At 39.9% G+C, this 19,066-nt stretch overlaps 1 long non-coding RNA gene across 1 annotated transcript in view; it reads right to left on the bottom strand.

Moving 5' to 3' along the window:
- LOC135299983 (uncharacterized) overlaps positions 1 to 16,999 on the bottom strand; it is a 32,880-nt gene extending 15,881 nt beyond the window's left edge. The window contains exons 1-2 of the long non-coding RNA XR_010361833.1: positions 16,749 to 16,999; positions 1,477 to 1,614 (exon numbers count right to left, since the gene is read on the bottom strand). This is a non-coding gene — a long non-coding RNA (uncharacterized LOC135299983). The remainder of the gene's footprint in view (positions 1 to 1,476; positions 1,615 to 16,748) is intronic.
- Between the last annotated feature and the right edge of the window lie 2,067 nt (positions 17,000 to 19,066).

Below are 19,066 nucleotides of genomic sequence, written 5' to 3'. Positions count from 1 at the left end.
CCTTGACTATCTCCAGTAAGGGAGACTTCACATGCTCTCTTGGCCACCTGTTCAAGCGCTCAGTCATCTGCACAGTAAAAAAGTTCTTCTTCGTATTCAGGTGGAATTTCCTGGCCATCAGTTTCTGCCAGTTGCCTCTTGTCGTATTGCTCAGCACCACTGAGAAGAGCCTGATCCATCCTCTGAGCTCTGAGGAGGTCCCATCTCATTTCATGGCTGAACAGGCCCAGCTGCCTCAGCCTTTCCTCATAAGAGAGATGCTCCAGTCCCTTCATCACCTTTGTCATCCTTCGCTGGACCCACTCCATGTCTTTTTTGTCCTAAGGAGCCGAGAATTGGATACAACACTCCAGATGTGGCCTCACCAGAGGGGCAGGCTCACCTCCCTTGACTGGCTGAATGTTGTTCCTAATGCACCGCAGGACACCATTGGCCTCTTGGCCACAAGGGCACTGCTGGCTCATGGACAGCTTGGTGTCCACCAGAACCCTCAGGCCCTTCTCTGCAGACCTTTCAGCATGTCACCCCCAGCCTATCCTGGTGCAGGGACAGGTTATTCCTTCCCAGGGGCAGGATCCTGCATTTGCTTTTGTTGAGTTTCAGTTGGTTCTTCTCTGCCCATGTCTCCAACCTGTTGAGGTCCTTCTGAGTGACATCAAATGTAGAGAGGTCTGCTTTCACTTAATGTCTGTATTCTGCTTTACTCTTGCCTGCCACTTGAAATTTCTGCCATCCCCTGCAGTTTTTGAAATCCTTGTTTCTTTTCAGAAGGCTCATGTTACACAGAGGCTAATACAATATTTCTTCCCTTAGCCAATAATGTTGAATAAGTTCAGCTTTTGCTTCGGGTATGTCTTTTCCTCTGTATCTTTTTGCTAGCTTTTTTGTCAAGTTTGCTTATCATAAATGTGTATCACTTGGGTTAAGATTGCCTAGTTTTAAAAGCTAGCCATGCATTTAAATATGTATATGTACATAAACATATATATATATATTTAAGGGAGCGTTACATCGCATATTCTTTACAATGATCCGTCAGGTTTTTCTGACCATATGAAGGTAATCAACGCATTCCATTCTTTGAAAAAAGTCAAAGGCAAGTAGTATAAATGGTTAGTGACAGCAAAGCAAAAATAGAAACAAATCTAAGAATGAACCTGTGGGAACCTATAACAGCTGTCACAGAATGGCTGTAAATGGGTAAAACCTATATTGGAAAGAAAATACAATGATAATATTTATAGGGTGTGCAAGGGACTCCATACAACATAAATCTAAGTGGAGAAAACTTCCAAAGATTAAGAACAGCTATTTTGAATACACAGTAGGCAGAAGGGAATCTTTTGGGTATCTAAACCTGGAAATGATAGCTTTCAAACAAACCCCTAACTGTAAAATTCTCATTGTCTTCTTTTTCACATATATATGTGGTTTTATGCCTTTGCTTTTCCCACAGTTCAAAGACTGATTTATTACCAGAGGAAAACCTGAGAGAAAGACAAAAAAGCAAATGCAGGATTCATCCAGGCTCTGCTCTAGTTTCAGTCTTGAGAGCCCCCATCTCAATAAAATTCTTCTATATGTTTGAGCTTTAGAGGTTCTGGAGACTTTAACCTGGAATAAATAAAAGATAGAAGTGAGCAAACTCAAGGCCTGACATAGGGAACATGATACTGACTTCAGATTTTTAAATGCTGATTCAGTGCTTGCCAGTCCAACTTACTAAATAATTTCTAGCAAGAATCTAATTTATTCATATACTGCTCTAAAGTGCACAATGTCTGATTCATAAAGGTGTGAATCTTTTGAAAATTCTGCTTTTAAAAAAGTTATTTGAATTTTTTTTTATGGAAGGGCCCAAAATGTTTCAATCATTGAAGCAGCCTTCTGAAAAGAAATCAAGTTTGGGTTTAAAAGTATAAGCATATTGGCTATGCAAAGCTCTAGGTTTTACCTGTTTTCTTGTTATTATATATAACATTACACCACTATAATCTAATATTCTGATATGGTGTCACAAAACAGGAAAAAAAGTCAGAGCCAACTGATTACAGATCAGCAGGAACACAGAAGCTGAAAAGGCATTGCAGCAGGTATGCATATGTAATGTATATTGAAAACTGGAAAATACTGGAGTCCTGGATTTCATTTCTCATGAAAATGAGAGCAAACATTTTATAGATGTATCAGTTCAATGTATAAAGGAAGGAAAAGGAGAGATTTTCAAGTTTTAATGAGAACCCATCTCTAGTAACAGCTAGTTAAGGTGGACTTGCACAGCAACAAGATGGAACACAACATAAATACTTTGAAAGGGAAATTTGGAGTGATTAATTTTTTCATAAGTAACAGAAATGAAATTCACAATGCTGTGATGCTAGGAAACTATACAATAGCATCTTACTTGATCAAACATGTGCACACTGTGGAAGAACCACTGGAGAGCAACAAAGATGGGGAACAGAAGGTCTGTTAAAAGAAAAATGACAACATGGCCCTCGAGAAACTGAACGTGATTTTGACATTCTCTGCTTCCAGTCACAGTTTTGCCTGCAGTGCAGATAGGTGCTTAAATTCTTGACAATTTGCCTTTTAGCACTGTGATGACAGAAGTTTGCTGCTTCTGCCAATGGTAAAGTTGCCATCTTTGAAATAATTTCACTTACAATCATTAAAATTTAATAAATAATAAAAATTAATATAAATAAATTTAATAAATCAAAATACATTTTGGAATTTAATGTATTAATAAAAATAATTATACCTACTAGGTCTCATAAACCAAGTCCACAAATATAAAACACACAACTGTTATCTGTCCCATCAGAAGGTGAACGAGGCTATATAAACTACAATTACACCTTTCACCCTCCTCACACTACACAGAGATGCCTGTTTTGAAGACCTGTCATAAAATTGGCACAGTAATAAATAAAGAGGTGCTCTGTTGCTTCCCATCAGTATGACTATTCACATGGTGTTTTTGTCCATCATATATATTTTACATTTATTCTCTATAGGGTCAAAATGTGATATGTTTCCCTGTTTGAAGTACCTTAAGATACTTGAAGTGGATGCTAAAGACAATACTGAAACACATGCTCATAGGTCTGCAGTACAAGAGCCTGTTCTGCTACAGTGTTTGGATTACAATTTAGATAAACATTAGTAAAGACTGTCTTACAGTTGGCAGAATATTTGCTGCGCAAAGAGCACTTTGAATGCATGAAATGCATATGCAAGAAATTATACTGAATTACACTGGAAACGAACTTCAAGGGACTATTGGTATAGCAGAGCCACGGGAATGAAAGTGCATTTGTATCCCTACTGGGCTAGTTTTGGACAACTTGAACAACTGTATGTTTATATTTGTAGATGAAACGTACTGTTCAACAGCAGTGGTTCGTGGTAGCACATAGAATCTACTAATGAGGATATACATTACTGCATTCATTTTACCACTTTATTGCATGCTGCTTTAAATTTTGCTTCTGTTTACTAAAGATGTACAAAATCACAAGATGTTAGGAAACTATTTTGAACTTAGTAAAAGAGGCTGCACAGCTGATAAAGCAAATTATCATTGAAAGGTAGCAATTAATTTATTTTTTTAAAGGTAAAACATTCTAAAAGTTCCACAACTTATAATAGCAGGCATAATGGTCAGCCACCAGAGCATTCTGGATCCAAGTCCCAAGGCAGAAATAAATGCTTACCACAAGCTGTCCCTAAATTGTAGAATGGAGTAATGGATGCTCTATGATGGCAAGCATGCACATCTGGACTACGACCTAGGTTTATTAATTTGTTCCTGTTTCTTTCTAGGCTGAATATATCATATATTCTCTCTGATGTTCACCATCCCTCTCTGTCCTCTCCAATTCACACAGCAAGCAACCAACTATCTATGGCCCTTCTTCCCCACCGCTGTCATATGTTGGGATCTGGGTCTCCCGCTCTGCTCACAGAGACAGCAAAATCTGCTGACTTCTTTACTTGACAGACTCAATTTACACTATTTATTCTTAAAAAAGATAAATACCTTTGACTCAAGACAGCAGTGTCTCTGAATGTATCAGAACATCATGGCTTTGAAGTGTTCTTACACAGTACAGAGAAGTAATAAACATTACTTGAACTACTACGTTTTGGCAACACTATTAGACTGAGCAATTTTCTATGCTTTAATACTGTTAATGTCAGTGGCAGGAGGGGAAGGGGAAGACAGAAACTGTTCCTCTGTCTCAAATCTAATTCTATGACATCCTGAAACAACTGTGCTGATTTCTTTCCTACAATATTTGCTTCCCAGTGAAAAAATTAATATATTTCTACCCAACCTTTTTGGCATTATATGCACTTGAATAAGGTAAAATACAGGAGGGATTAAAAAGCCAGGAAATGGAAATCAAAGACATTTCCATTAAAGGAACAGGATGGGAAAGAAGGTACAGGAAACCAACAGGAAACACCAAGTAAACCAAAAGCAAGCCCTCGCAGTTTTCCTGAATAGTGGTAAAAGCAATGAGATCAACACTAGGGTTTCTGAGAAGCAATCTGGCATTTCAAAGTAATCCCTCCCTTGTTCTCCACAGGACACTGGTCTTCCTTGCAACAGCAGAGTATAGAAGGATACACCTTTTTTGGGCTGAGAAGCTTCCAGGTTTTTCCAGAACCACAGCCTGCTTCATTTCTATATAGAAATCATTGTGGTAATTGAACCCAAACTAGTTTCTTTTACAGTGCCTCAAGGAAAAGAAATGAAGGCAGCACCAACCACTGTAGTATCCTTGATATAACTCCAGTCATGTTCCCTTTACTGGTGTTCAGTTCTCTCACTACCCATAACACCCACCATAATCTTCCAACCATGCCATGCAAATCCAAACTCCATGCTTAGGTCACCAGTGATAATACAATCTGATCCCAAGAAGCAGTCTGGCCTCTGACAGCCCTCCTTTCCTCGTCTCTGAACTCTTTCCTCTTTTGCCCATGCTCAGTTCAGGAAGCACAGGGCACTGCCAGCCTCACAGACCAGTAGAGAAGGAGGCTTGGAAAGGCTGTACATGGCACCGGGCAAACATTAACTGCTCTGTGCACAGCCTGGCTGGAAAGAGGAAGAGAAACGCTCAAGGAAATTAACTCAGCCTGCCTGGCTATGTAAGTGCCTGTTGCCCAGGGTATGCTCCTCTACATGAGTCACTTACATTCTCTCCCGTCTTTTTTGCTGCTAGCACTGATTAAAATTCCTTTCCAACTCTTCTTCACCCTTCTTTTGAATCAAAGTCATCTCATAATAACCTCAGCAAATGCTACCACCACACTGCAGCTATTTTTTCTTCAGACAAAGCTATTTGCCCATTTTATTCCAAGTAGTTTCACAGTAATGGAAACGCCATTCATAGATGAATAACTTAATCCTTCCTCTTAACAGCCTTCCCTATCTTTTCCATTTGATTTAGTGTCTTTGCCAGGTCACTATGTATTTAACAGATATTTTTGGGGGTAAAGACCTTATTTTCTAAAATATTTGTACAGTAGTTAGGCAAAATTATGCTTTTTTAACTGCTTTCATTTCAAGGATAGTGCTATGGACAAGAAGATAATTTAAGTCATTACAGCCTGTCAACCAAGATCTGTTCACTTTGACTTTTCAGGTAATTACACTTTTTTAATATTTATAGTGTAAAGTATATAGAGAAACAAATGGATGGGATTAACAGCATAGAGCAATTGTTGATTTTCTAAGCTCTAAAGCAATGAGTATAGAGGACAAGAATGAGATAGCCTTTCTTCAAATACACTATCTAATATAATTGTTTGAAATAGAAGTATATTGGCATTTACTGGTCAGTCTCACCTAATTCACATTAAACTTTTATAAAAAGGCATTACTATTTTGGAATTTAGTGTTCCTGATAAAAGACAGACTGGTATGATACCTATATCAGTCACACGTGTCTGTCTTGTGCACACTGTAGAATTTAGAAATCTAATTTAAGGAGCGATCTGCTACATTTGGTGTCAGACTTCTAACACAGCTCTGTTCAGCACACTTAGGCACACAATAATCAGCAGCCTGTTCCAGAAACTCCTAGGGGGACAGTTGTCTTACCTCCCCATACAAATGTAACAAGAAATAACTACCAGTATAGGCCAGGTATTTATCTTAATGCCAGAAATATACATATATGTATGTCAGCTTAAAAGGAATGTTAAGGTCTCTTTATGGATCATTTCATTCTTGTGATCTCCCTGTCATAATGGCCTCACAGTTACCATGGGATACCAAGGTAATTAATTCCACAAATTAAGACTGCTCTGCCTGTTGCTTATTCCTTGGTCAGCCCGCCTAACTCATATGTCCTGTACTTCCTTCCTTCTGGAAGCAGCAGAAACTGGTACTTTTGAACATGAGACCATCTGGAATGACAACCTCACTCAATGCAATGGCCACATCTCAAGACACTCCTGCCATTCATAGCCTTTCTTTTATATTGCAGGTACTTTTAGCCTCATTTTTATGCATTAAGGGTAGCAACCAAGATCCCAAAAAATACCAAGGTTTGGTTTGATTTGCCTTCCTCGCCTCAATCTATACCTGCAAATTCCTTGCTCACCCAGACATTTGTGGTTTGGTTTTTTTTATTATGGAGCCATTTTTTGTTCTCAATTTCTATTTGAACCAATGTCACAGATAATAAATCACACTTCAATATCCCCATCCCGTAATTTAGCAGAGTTTAGAAGGGATCACAGTTTGACCTACATACTTCTTTAGTAGGCAGTCAAGTATTTTGACGTCCATTGCCACAAAATGATTATGTATAAACTCATAGACTTTACATGCTACACCACTACTTCACTGCAACCTCATAGATTCTTGACTGGTGCATTCTCTAATACTACTACAGCTCTTCCCTATGGGTGGCCCAATTGTTTGGAAAAAAAATCTTTTTAACCTCAGTATTACCAGATTTAGAAGTCACAAGCCCATTTTCACATAAACACATTTTTTTTTTATTTTTCCTAACTCCTTTAAATATTTCTGTCACATGTTTCTTTTTATCATAGAGAAGCAGGTTCTACTAACAGTGCTACCTGGTAAAGGTAGCACTGCCAGAGTACATGAAGTGCTCCAAAACTAGTCACACATAAGACCAATACCAAACAATCTTGGTGTTTGTTGTAATATAATGCTTGCAGGTGTGATAGAAAACAAAACACTACTTAAACTGTGTCCTGATTATTTTCCAGAGAGCTTCAACTCTGAATGGGTCTCTCCTTGTTCTCATTCTTCTTCTCAGATTATTTTTTAGGGTTTTTTTTTCTCCCTTTATGAGCCAATAACCACTTAGCCACAGATTGGCAGAGGGAGTCCATTTCATTCAGTGTCAGTGTTTTAACCTCTTAGCTTTTCACCATCAAGGCCTCTTTGCTTCAGCAGGATGGCTATGATATAAGTCTGTCACCTCAAGCTGATTCTCTAGCACCTGTCCCCTGATACTACAGGTATTAATGTACTGCTGCACCCAGTAGAAGCAGAGAATTAGCACTACTTCCGGTGATTTTTGGATCAATTTAATCAGACTAACCATATGGATCATTTCAGCTCTCTTCTCAAACCTGTAATAATTACTGCTTTTCAATCAGTCATTGCCAGCCGGCTGCACTGAACTAGAGTTCTGTGACTGGTTCCTAATTAATACTCTTTAAAATAATTGTCATTTCTGAGTAAATAACAATCAGGATCAGATAGATGAAAAGAATTTTCCTTTCCACTCCCAATTACTAGCATTAAAAAAATACTGGATGTATCCTTGGCATATCTTGCTCAGAACAAAAAGTTGGAACACATATTACAATATATAACAAATGCCACTTGTTTATACAGAGCAAAGCTTTCTCAACCCAGAACTCTGTCTCTTTCTTGAAGAAAAGCTACCTCCAGCACATCAGTTAGCACAGGGTAATTCCAGTTCAGCCAAGTTAACATAAGGTTTTCTTACAAAGAGGAGAGCCAGACTGAAAGGCATTTAGAAGGTATCACACTTGTTAACATGCAAAGGCTGCTGGCAGATATGGAGAGATCTTTGGTTTACATCTTGCAGCATTTTCATTATTAAATGAAATTATTTCATAAAATAAAATAAAATATAAAATAAAATACTCCACACAAAACCCAGGAATACTCATCAGCCTCTAAAGCAGTAGCCTATCCCTGCCCGTAGCTGCTTTAAGTTTTAAATTAAAGTTAGTCCACAAGCCCCTTCCTGCTGGCTCCCAGCCACCCTGATGTGTGGCACAGAGGGGCTGGGGCTGGATGGGGGGGCTTGGCAGCACCCTGGCTCCAGAGGCACCCACACCCATAATACAGCTTGTGTGTTAACTTAAGGCAGAGCAGGGGTTTGGGTTCTGTCCCCTCACGATATCAATTAGGTATATAACAAAACAGGCTTTCACAGAACCATAGGGAGGTTTGGGTTGGACCTAGAGGGAAACCTTAGACATCATCTGCTTCCAATCTCCTGCCATGGGCAGGGACACTCTTTATTAGACCAGGCTGCTCAGAGCCCCATCCAAACTGGCCTTGAACACCTCCGGGGATGGGACATGTACAGATTATCTGGGCAACCTGTTTCAGTGCTTCACCACCCTCACCTCAGAGAACTTCCTCCTAATAATCTATTCTAAACCTCCTGTCATTTAATGTGAGCAGTTTAAATAATCATAAGTATATAACAGTATATATTTTTATCTATCTGCGTGCATGCTTTGACGCAGAAGCCGCCCAGCAGCACCGCACGACCAGCGGGGCTGTCACGCCGCAGGCCTCGGAGTGCGGCGGGGGAGGCAGCGCTGAGGCGCCGTTCCTGGGGGCACATCGCCACCTAGCCGCGGCCCGGCAGCGCCGCCGACACGGGGTTAAAGCAGCCCTGCGAGCGCGCCGAGCCTGCCCTGCTGCTGGAACACTGGACGGCGGCAGGCGCAGGCAGGGCCGGGAGGAAGGGCATGGGGGCAGCGGCCCTGAGCCTGCCCCGCCGGCCAAGCCCCGTGCCCGGCCCGGGCAGTCCCCGCAGAGGGCAGGTCCTGGCGGGCCGTGGCAGCGCCCTTGTCCCTCGGGTGTTTGCGCAGCACTTGGCAGCACCCAGCTCCTCGCTGCCCCTCTGCCCTCCTCGGGGACTGATGCGGCCCCGGGTGAATCTGTTCCTACGCGTCAGCGCCCCGGACCTATCTCACACGGGTGAGATGGTGGCATCAGCCTCCCTCTTCCACCACAACCCAGTGAACAGGCGCCGCTGTAAGGTAATTTGTGGGCAGCCACTCTCCTGGAAAAATCTCAGCAATTTAAAGTTCCTTGGATTGCTTTCTTGGTTTCTTCATTGTGCAGCTCGGAGTGCCAGACCCTGTTCGGTCTGGTCTGGCCGTCGCGGCCTCTCCCAACACGGTCACACCCTACAGCAAGCCAGTGTCAGGATGGGGCTGTGGAGCCGCACTCCCTCGATCCCATCTGCAGGGTGCAAGGGAAGGAGTTGTGGTGTTTGCATCCTGAGAGTCTCCAATAGATAGACATAGCTGGGGTGGTGTAAAATCACACACTTGTTGAGAAGGAGGGCTGAAGAAATGAGGAGGGATTCAGCAGGTAGAGAAGAGAATAATTTCAAATATTATGTCAAGATAAAATCATTATTAAACTCTTTTAACCATCCTTTGTGGCCATTTTTGTATATGAACATACAAGCAGGACAGAGACACATTCAAATATATTTTTTAAATGTCTTTGAGGTGGGATTAGGAATATTTTCTTCATTAATTTCCTAGGCCAAAAGTACGGAGCTTTGCTTTCCAAATCACATATATATCTTGCAAGGTTTAGGGGTTTTTCCCACATTTCACACTATCACTTTTTAAGAAGTGAGGATTTTTGGGGACATCAGTACCAAATTTGGTACTGCCCAAGATAACTTGAGTTTAACTTTATACTGTTAAAAAGTGCTACAAGTTTTCAGTACCAAACAACTATTTCCATCAGTAATAGTGTGCTTTTCCATTATATCAAAATATTAGATAAAGAAACAGGATGTACTAGGTGGAACCAACTGTATTTCCTCATAAACCAGACTGAAATTGTTTAAAGTTTTTCAGTGAGGACACCAACTCAATCATTTACACCTACAATGCATGACAGGAAAAAAAAATTTAAAAAGAGAAAAAAAGGCAGTTATTTTAATCAATTATATCCTCTATCAGCAAATCACCTACAGGTCCTAGAATAAAAAAATGAGAATGCATTAGGAGGCTAATGTCTCACAGCCAACTGCTGAGACTGAAGTGAACAAATTCTTTTGTGAACCTGAGCAAACCTGAAGTTAAAGGCACCCCTCACTGATTTAGTGTGCAGTACTGTACATTGCTACTAGCTATTGTTTGCTCTACAAACCACCTTCAATAGCACACAAGCAAGTTCTCTGTTACACAACCCTTACACAACTGAACATTTTGTTGAACAACACAGTGGTGCTTAGAATTACCAAGCTGCATTGCAAATATTTATTTCAGTGTCTCCTCCAAAATGCATTTTAAAAGGAACCTCTCTTTGAAATTGCACAGTAGCTCTACTGACCTTTCTCCAATACAATCTAGAAATGTACCTAGAATCAGCTAAAAATAAAATACCTTCAAATTACAGCTGTGGCTCTGCCCCAAAACTGTGCGTACAGAAAGTCATTTCTTCCAACTGTAGAGAAAGTTATTTCATACCAGACACAGACCTATTGCAGGCAACATTTGGGGGTTTATCTTTATCATGCTCTCTCACATTTCAGTACCACTACACATTCATTTAAAAATATGCCCCAGAAAGGGAGAGTCAAGTATATGAATAAGGTTGAGATAATTGCATGTCCATATACAGAAGAATATACAAATGGATGGATGCATTCCAAGACAGCATTAGAAGAACAATAAATTGTAAGGCTAAATGCATCTATAAATCTACAAGGTAGCAGTGCTGACAGACATCACTGGTCCAAAACCACATCATAGCCATAGCATTGCTAGAGGTTGCAGAATGTGATCCTTCATTCCACAGTCCTTACAAATGAGTTCTTGAATTATCCAAGAGAGATTAGTGCTTTTTACATATCACTTCAAACAACAAATGTACAGCAGGCTTGGCTGTCACTGCAGGGACAGCTCCCTGAGACTTTGGCTGCAGCATTCTGTGGTTCAGTAATGAAACTGGCTCTAATCGTCTCTGTCAGTGCTGCCCAGAGAAAGGTGGTGCCCTTTCAGGCAAAATGCCCACGTCTGACCCACTTTGCTCCCTGCTATCTCAATAAGCATTGCTTATTTCAACACAGCATGTAGCTATTTTGGATGTCAAAGTCATGGGACTCAGAAGGTTATTTCTTGTGGCCTTTCTTTCCCAGCAGTTATACATGAGACGTATCTACTCTGCACAAAAGCTAGCAGTGCATGCATCCCTAAACCAGCCCTGCCACCAAAAGCAATGCAATAACATCCTCACAGCTCTCTGCCAGACTAAGCAATGCAGGTAATGTGGGAACAACGCTTCCAGAAATCAGGCAAGTATCTTTTCAGTGTCAGGTAGACAGCAGTTTACTTAGAGCAGGTATTATTATTCCACATCCAGTCTGGCTGTAGATAAGACAGCCTCCACAGTAACTGTTCCTTTCTCAGACAAACAGAAGACTCACAACCTTTTATTCTTAATCTCTTTCTGTGAGGGTCAGTAAATGCACTGCATATTTCTACAGGATGAAAACTTTCATAATTATAGAAATTTGCTTCTCTACAACTGTCCTGGTAATTGCACAGTGCTTCATTGCACAGATTCATTCTCATCATTATTTTCATGAAATAGGGAGAACTCCCTGCACACTAAATCAAGACAAGCTTTGTTAAGTAGGGGTACTTGGGGATGATTTCCTTATCTGGGTTTTCATATGCCTCCATGTCCCAACAGACATCTTTCTAAGCAGCAACCAAATTATTAGTATATGATTTATGCTTCATTAACATTACTCTGCAATTTACCAATATTAAATGTGGATCGGAGTGATTTTCTTGTTTCTTCAAGCTAGCATGACCTTAATTATTCTGATATCATTTCCCAATAGCCTGTGTCATGGTTTTAAGCCCAGCTGGAGATGAAATACCACACAGCCACTCACTCAACTCCTCCTTTCTTCCCCCCTCATCCCAGTGGAATCAGAAGGAGAATAGAAGTAAAACTTGTATGTTAAGATAGGAATAGATTAATAATTGAAAATAAATAAGAATACAATAATAATGTAAGTATTAATAACAATGATAATAAAAAGGGAGAAAAAACACCAACTGATGCACAACGCAATTGTTCAGCACCTGCTGACCGATGTCAGACCTCCCTTCCTGAAACCAAACCCTGGTCCCCGCTTTTAGGGGAAAATTCCCTCCTGTTCATATACCAGGCATGACATTACATGATGTGGAATATATCCTTTGGTCAATTTGAGTTCCAGATAAGCTCCCTTCCAGTTTGTTTTTTGCATTCAGAGCATGAGACAGAGGAAAAATGTCCTTGACTTAGGACAAACTGAACTTAGCAAAAAAAAAAAAAAAACACCAGTGTGTTATCAACACCATTCTCATTACGAATCCAAAACACAGCACTGTAACAGCTACTGAGAAGAAATTAACTCTACCCTAGCTGGAACCAGGACACATACTGGAGATGATTTGCTCTAGCAACTTCATGTCTAAGCTTTCACTTTTCCACCAATTTACTGCATTCATTTTCAGCAAACTCTGTCCTATTGTCAAAGATTGCAGCATCTGAAAAATTGGAAATGCATGGCAAAACAATTTACTAAGCATGATGACTTATTTAGTTGTAAGAGTAGCTGGTGAGTTTATCGCAAGGAAATAAACACAATATCATGACAAGTAACTTATTTCTGGTCTTTTTTCTCTTCAGTGCAAGAAAAAAATTCTCTGCATACCTTATTTTCTCTAGGGCTCATGTTCCCCTTAAATTTCATGTCCTGGAACAGTAAAAACATTGTCCGCAACTATTTACAGCTCATCGTTCTGGTCCTCCACCAGATTTTAGTGAATCTCAACAAAGTAGAAATTCTTGTTGCCACATTTTCCCATGTTAGGAGTTTGCCTGTTTATTCCTTTCAGTTCCAGTGTCACTCAGTGCTCAGTCTGTGGAGATCAGCTTTCTCTGGTGAGACTAGAGAAACAACTTTTCCAGGTAGGAGAGGGAGCTATTGGAAATAAAGAGAAAAAATATCTATACGAAAATACAAAATTAATTATCTGAAAGAAATTACTTGAATGCAGCATTGTCAGCATGAACAGAAAATAGTTCCTGTTATCTAAATGAAACACTTAATTTAGCTGATCTATGGACTTTCAGGAGTCAAGAGAAAGAAGATCTTCCCTTGTGCAATTCAGGAGACACCATATGTCATCCACCAAATTAGCCTTTTTCTGCTCAGTAAAGGCAGAGACCAATGTTGCTAGCTGGTGAATTTCTTTCTCAATGACTGGTAGTGGTGAGACACCCTTCACTTCAGCTCTAAGGATACTGAAGAGGAGGGGAATTGTGGAACTTAATGGTGAAACAAGAATCGCAGATGAAAGAGGCTTGAGGTGATGCTACTGGATACTTAAAAGAATTCCTTATGGACACGTCTGTAAAGTACAGACTGCTCCACAGTTCAGCCTTACTGGTGACACACAGAGGGAACAGTCCCTACCATTCCCGTATTTTCATATTTGGTGGGAGAACCCAAGTGCACATGGTTGGTCTCCCCTGATTTAGCAAGCACAAAAAGTTTGAGAATGACTCTGTGTGTTCCTGGTAGGTCCAGAGACCACAGAGTAGCAGCAACATTTGGGTACAGTGAAGAATCATTCACTTGCCTACCCACATACCAACCAAGTACTGCTACTGCAGCATCTCTAAGGTCTGAGAGCTAGATTTCAGAGCAAATAGAGATTTATAACACCTGATCTCATCTTCTCTATTATAACAGAATCCAACAGCAACCACTCTTGTAAGCTTTAATTTTTGTTCTTCTAGAATTGAAGCACGGTGATCCTCCATTTTAGGCGTCTGTGGAAGTGTTATATACTACACTGAAACATGCAGAAAACTTTACCACACTGTAGAGACAAGTGCCTTTAACATTGTTATTTTATGTAATTAAAGACTATTAACCAAGAAGAAACAAAAAAGAATAGTCATGTTCCTTTCACCAATTGTCTCACAAGCAGAAAATTTACAATGCAAGACAACAAAGACTCTTGTAATATTAGTCTTTTTTGATACAAGATTAATTAAAGGAGTGTAAGATCTCTCTGATGTTAATTTTTCATATGATAACTAAACTCATAGTAGATGTATGCCTTCAGTCCTAACTACAATATCCTATTACACTAATGGCATCATTGCTAGTAACACAGTGGATACTATTAATACAGTGTTATTGTCATGGATTCATGTACAAATAATTCTGCTTGAATCCAGTAAAAAAAACATTTAGGATTGAAACATCAGTAATTTAATGAGGAACATATACACAAGATCTTTCCCCCAAAAATCAATGCCTAATTTGTTTGTGGAAAGAGCAGAGAGTGATTAACTGAAGATATATTCTTGAAAATAAATTGCTCTAGCTTAGGAAAAAGACATCTTTCTCTGTCTTGTAGGCTCTATTTTAATTATTTTTAAATTTATTTTATCTGACATGGGTTCCTGAGGGAAAAGTTCTGTCCACTTGTATACACTGCTTTGAATCTATGACAGTGCTTTCATTTGGGACAGGGAGGCTTAGGTGAATTAGAAAAGAGTATTCTTTGTAAATACATTTTCCAACAGAACATTATGTTTGCATAATTCAGGGTAATATATTCCTATATTGATAGTCTACATAGGTGGTCAACTCAGTCTCTGTCTGCGGAAACACAGGATACTTGCAGTCATTCCTTCCAGCAAGGCCTGGGCTGTTCAAATCAGTTATACAGCTCAGTTATCAAAAGTTTCTAGGTCACTTTGGACACATTTAAGCAGTAAAGCTTGTGGAAACAATGGAACTTGTAGCGTGGCAATGTAATAGCAACAAAGCTTAGTTACTGTAGCATTCAGTATTTTGGTATTATAAAATCAAAACTTGATTTAGAATATTAGACATAACAAATAACCAGCAAATGTTTCTTGGGCAGTATGAAGGCTTTAAGAAAAGATTAGAAAAAGAAAGAAGCAGGTTCATGTCACATAACAACTGGTATTTGCTGTTTTGAGTGGATAAAATTTTAGGACTCAGTTCAGTTGCCCCTAGCTCATGTACAAGAGAAGTATACACACGCTCACTGCAATGCCAGACACCTTTCATAGCTCCACAGCCTTTCAGAGACCAGATGGGATTCCCTGTGGCACCTTCAATAAATACTGATGCAGACAACTGAACTTAGCTCCAAGAGTGAGAGCCCTTCCAGACAGAGATCCTGAATGTAGGTATCTAAAAGTCCCCTAACCTTACATCAAAGAAAACAGGGACTTGAATGAAGAGCAGACACAGACAATTACTTGATAAAAATTAATGTTAACACTTATTCACCTAATCTCCCTGCCTCACTATTTGGAGTATATCTATGTCAGTATTTTTCTCTAAAACTGCAGAGGTCACAGAGTGTAAGAAAGCACTTCTGTGTAAGATGCAAGCCTGTGAGCCTGCAATATTATATTGCCCAATTAGATAATGTAAAGAACAAATAGTCCAAAATGAAACGTTTAGATAATATAAACGACAAATAGTTCAAAACTAAAGGTTTTGGTTTGGGTTTTTTTGTGGTTTTTTTTTTTAAATTAAGTACAAAAATAGTTAGGGAGGGTACTAACCAGTGTACAATATGCTCCATGTTATGTGGAGCAGCTGTAAGTCTTTTAATGTAATTTACTAGATTGTACGTTTGAAGGCTTACAGAAAGAGGCGATGTTTAGATTGCAGAAGTGGTAATCGACAGAACAGCGCACTGCTTAGATACATATCCTTAAACTCCCCTCGGATTGCAGCGTCCTCTGCGAGCGAACCTCCCGCGTGTCCCCGGCCCCTGGGGAGGAGCTGCCCTGCAGTTCCCGCGAGTCACCGCTGCGAGGCGCCCGCTCACCGCCGCACGCAGCGCAACGCGGCGGGAGCGGCCGCGGGGAGGAAAATTCCCAAAGTCTTGGGGAAACCGAAACAGAAATAAACCGGCTCTATAAATCATCATCACATTCCTACAACGAGTGCTTCAAATTTGATGTCATCCTCTCCCACTCTCCCCCACCTTGCGATAATCCAAACCAATAGAAAACAATGAGCCAGAACTGTTTCCAAATAAAATTATTTTCAGACCTGAATTCTAGCTCTGTGTTTATTCTACAAACACTACTAAGCTTGATTTTCCAAGAAGAATTGTTAACACTATATGAACTGATCTTAAAATTTACCTTGTGTATTGGGTTCATCTGCGTTACAGTAAAAAACCTAAAAAGATTCATTCTGCTTAGAATATATACACATTTACATACATAAACAGAGAAATCCTTAGGGCTGAATGGAATTACAGCATTAAAATAGAATTAATGGAATTGCAGCATTAAAAGTGATGCGTTAAGATCAAACTCAGAACTTATACACCCATATGTACATACACAGAGACCAAAAAAAACCCAATTGTTACTTTACCTTCTGAAAGCTCAAAGGCCCTAGAGAAGGAGAATAAATTTAAACTGTAGACAAGCCCAGTTCAAAAGTGTTAAATGCGTCTTCATCTCTCCTAGTTCAAACAGCAACTATGTTAAGTCTAGTAATCATCTACCTCTCTCTTGCATGACTGCAACAACATCCTTCAGCTGAATCTTTTTAGATCCAATAACACAGACAAAGAAAACACAGATCCTCAGCCTGGGAGTTGCAGGTGCACAGGTGGCTGTTGTTGCTGGAGTTCTCTGTGGGCACCAAAAACTATTTCAATGGTATTCAACCTGCTGACACAGGTGTCAATAATACCTTCTACGTCACACACGACCATGCAAAAAGGTATGACCTCAGGAAGAGCATATTGCTTTTAAAATTATCCCAAGAGATATTTCCTTTCAGCCAGGCACCAGAAGGACCCTGTCAACCAGTTGCCAGCTACCAGCACAACATTACTCAACTCTGCCCCTGAGCATACCTATGTTGTGGTCAAAATCATGTGTCAGCTTCAGACCCCAGATGGGCGCTCTCTGTAAACTATTTTGTAAGATAAATACCATTGACATATTAGGTCAATGTGCCCAGTTTGACAATAAATGTAATTTCACCTGAGTTAACTTCTTGCAGTACCAATAAATTTACAAAGTCTGTCATAGAGTGGTGAATTAGTTTGAATGGGAGTGTCTTCTTTCGCATTTGAGGGTTTTCACTAAAGATAGTCTCCATGTTCTTCACAGATACCCATTTCCTTAGAATTTATATCCTTGCATTTCCTGATAACACTTTATTGACAAAGCCTTGGGGTTGTGATGTGATATTAAATGTTATGATTGACTGCATTCGTCTACCTCCTTGGATACCAGAGTTTAGCTCTTAACTTCTGAGAAAGTAAACTGAAGTTAACCAATTTGAAGTCAGCTACCTGAAACTGGGAACTGAATTTTTGTATGCTTTTTGTTTGTTTGTTTGGGGGTTTTATTGGTTTGGGGGGGCGGGGGGGGGGTGTGGGTTTTTTGTTTGTTTGGGGTTTTTTTTGTTTTTATTTCTGGTGATGGGTTTGGGAGTTTTTTTGGAAGTGGGTTAAGGGAGTTTATTAAATTTAGCATTATTTTCATTACACAATTTATGTTGGAATTTTATCTTATTTTAATGAGTTGAGAGTCACTTTTATGAACCATTTGCTCACCCCCTTTGATTCTTACGTAGGTGTAAATCAGGAGTTCCTCTCTGCTGAAAGCAAGATGAGCCTTTTGCCTTTGCATTAACAACATAACTTCAGTTTATGCCAAGAAAAAAACACCATAGATGGAATCAAAAATTCACTGGGCTCACTTGCTAGATACATACAGAGAGTACAAATATGTTGTCATATGTACACGCAGGCAGCCTAAGTAAAATACAAGAAAGAGCACAGATGAAATACAAGGAAAGTAGCTAGACTAATATTAGCATATATCACCTGCATTTACATCTAATGTCTAAATAGAGAAAGTAAATCTCCAGCACCAGTTTTTCCCTCTCTCTTTCTTCTTTGAAGATCCACTTGCAGTGTCACATCATTTACAGAAAAAGCTATTGTAACAAACAGTTTGGCTGCAGTGCGAGTATGGCATCATCTGACCCAGCATTTTACAAAACTGGGAAGCAAGCAGACTCTGTAACACAGGCAGAACCCTACACTCCTCTGCACACCTGGCTGCACTGCCTGCCTGGGCCTGGGGACAGGGCAGAAAGCTGCACGAGGTGGCAGGACCAGTCAAGTGCTGTGCTGTGCATTTCCATAGATCAGTGAGTCAGCCAGTCCCCATGCAAAGATAACCGCAGATGGAGAGATAAGGAATGATAGCATGAGTGAAGGCTGCAGTTGCCAAAATGGGATCATTTTGCTCTGCACCACACCCTCCCTGGCCACATACTGCTTTTTCTTCTGCTGTGTTACCCCTAGCTCTGGGAAACTGATCCAGTTACATTTTTTTTCCCTAAAGTTGCTTCTAGACATATCAGTTTCTGTATCTGGCATATCAAATGTCTGTGCTAACACAAAGTGAGAACAGCTTTCCCAAGATGGGGTTTAGATTGATTTAAGTAACTCTGGGAAGCTGCACATTGAGGGGTAGGAAGGGACACACAGAAAGGAAAAGCAGAAAAAGCAAATTTTGCTAATAAAAAGAAATTCAAACTCAAATATTTTTCATTAAAATGTCTAATAATTCTGCACAAAGGATGCACCAGTTTACATCCTGTTTTGGATGTGTGAAACTTGTCATCTGAGAAGTCATTTCTTCTTAAAATAGCTCAATTTCCAT

The sequence above is a fragment of the Passer domesticus genome, chromosome 4, assembly GCF_036417665.1.
Source record: "Passer domesticus isolate bPasDom1 chromosome 4, bPasDom1.hap1, whole genome shotgun sequence".
NCBI classification, from domain to species: domain Eukaryota; kingdom Metazoa; phylum Chordata; class Aves; order Passeriformes; family Passeridae; genus Passer; species Passer domesticus.
Note: the sequence above shows the minus strand (reverse complement) of the source record. Positions and strands in the feature narration are given on the sequence as shown.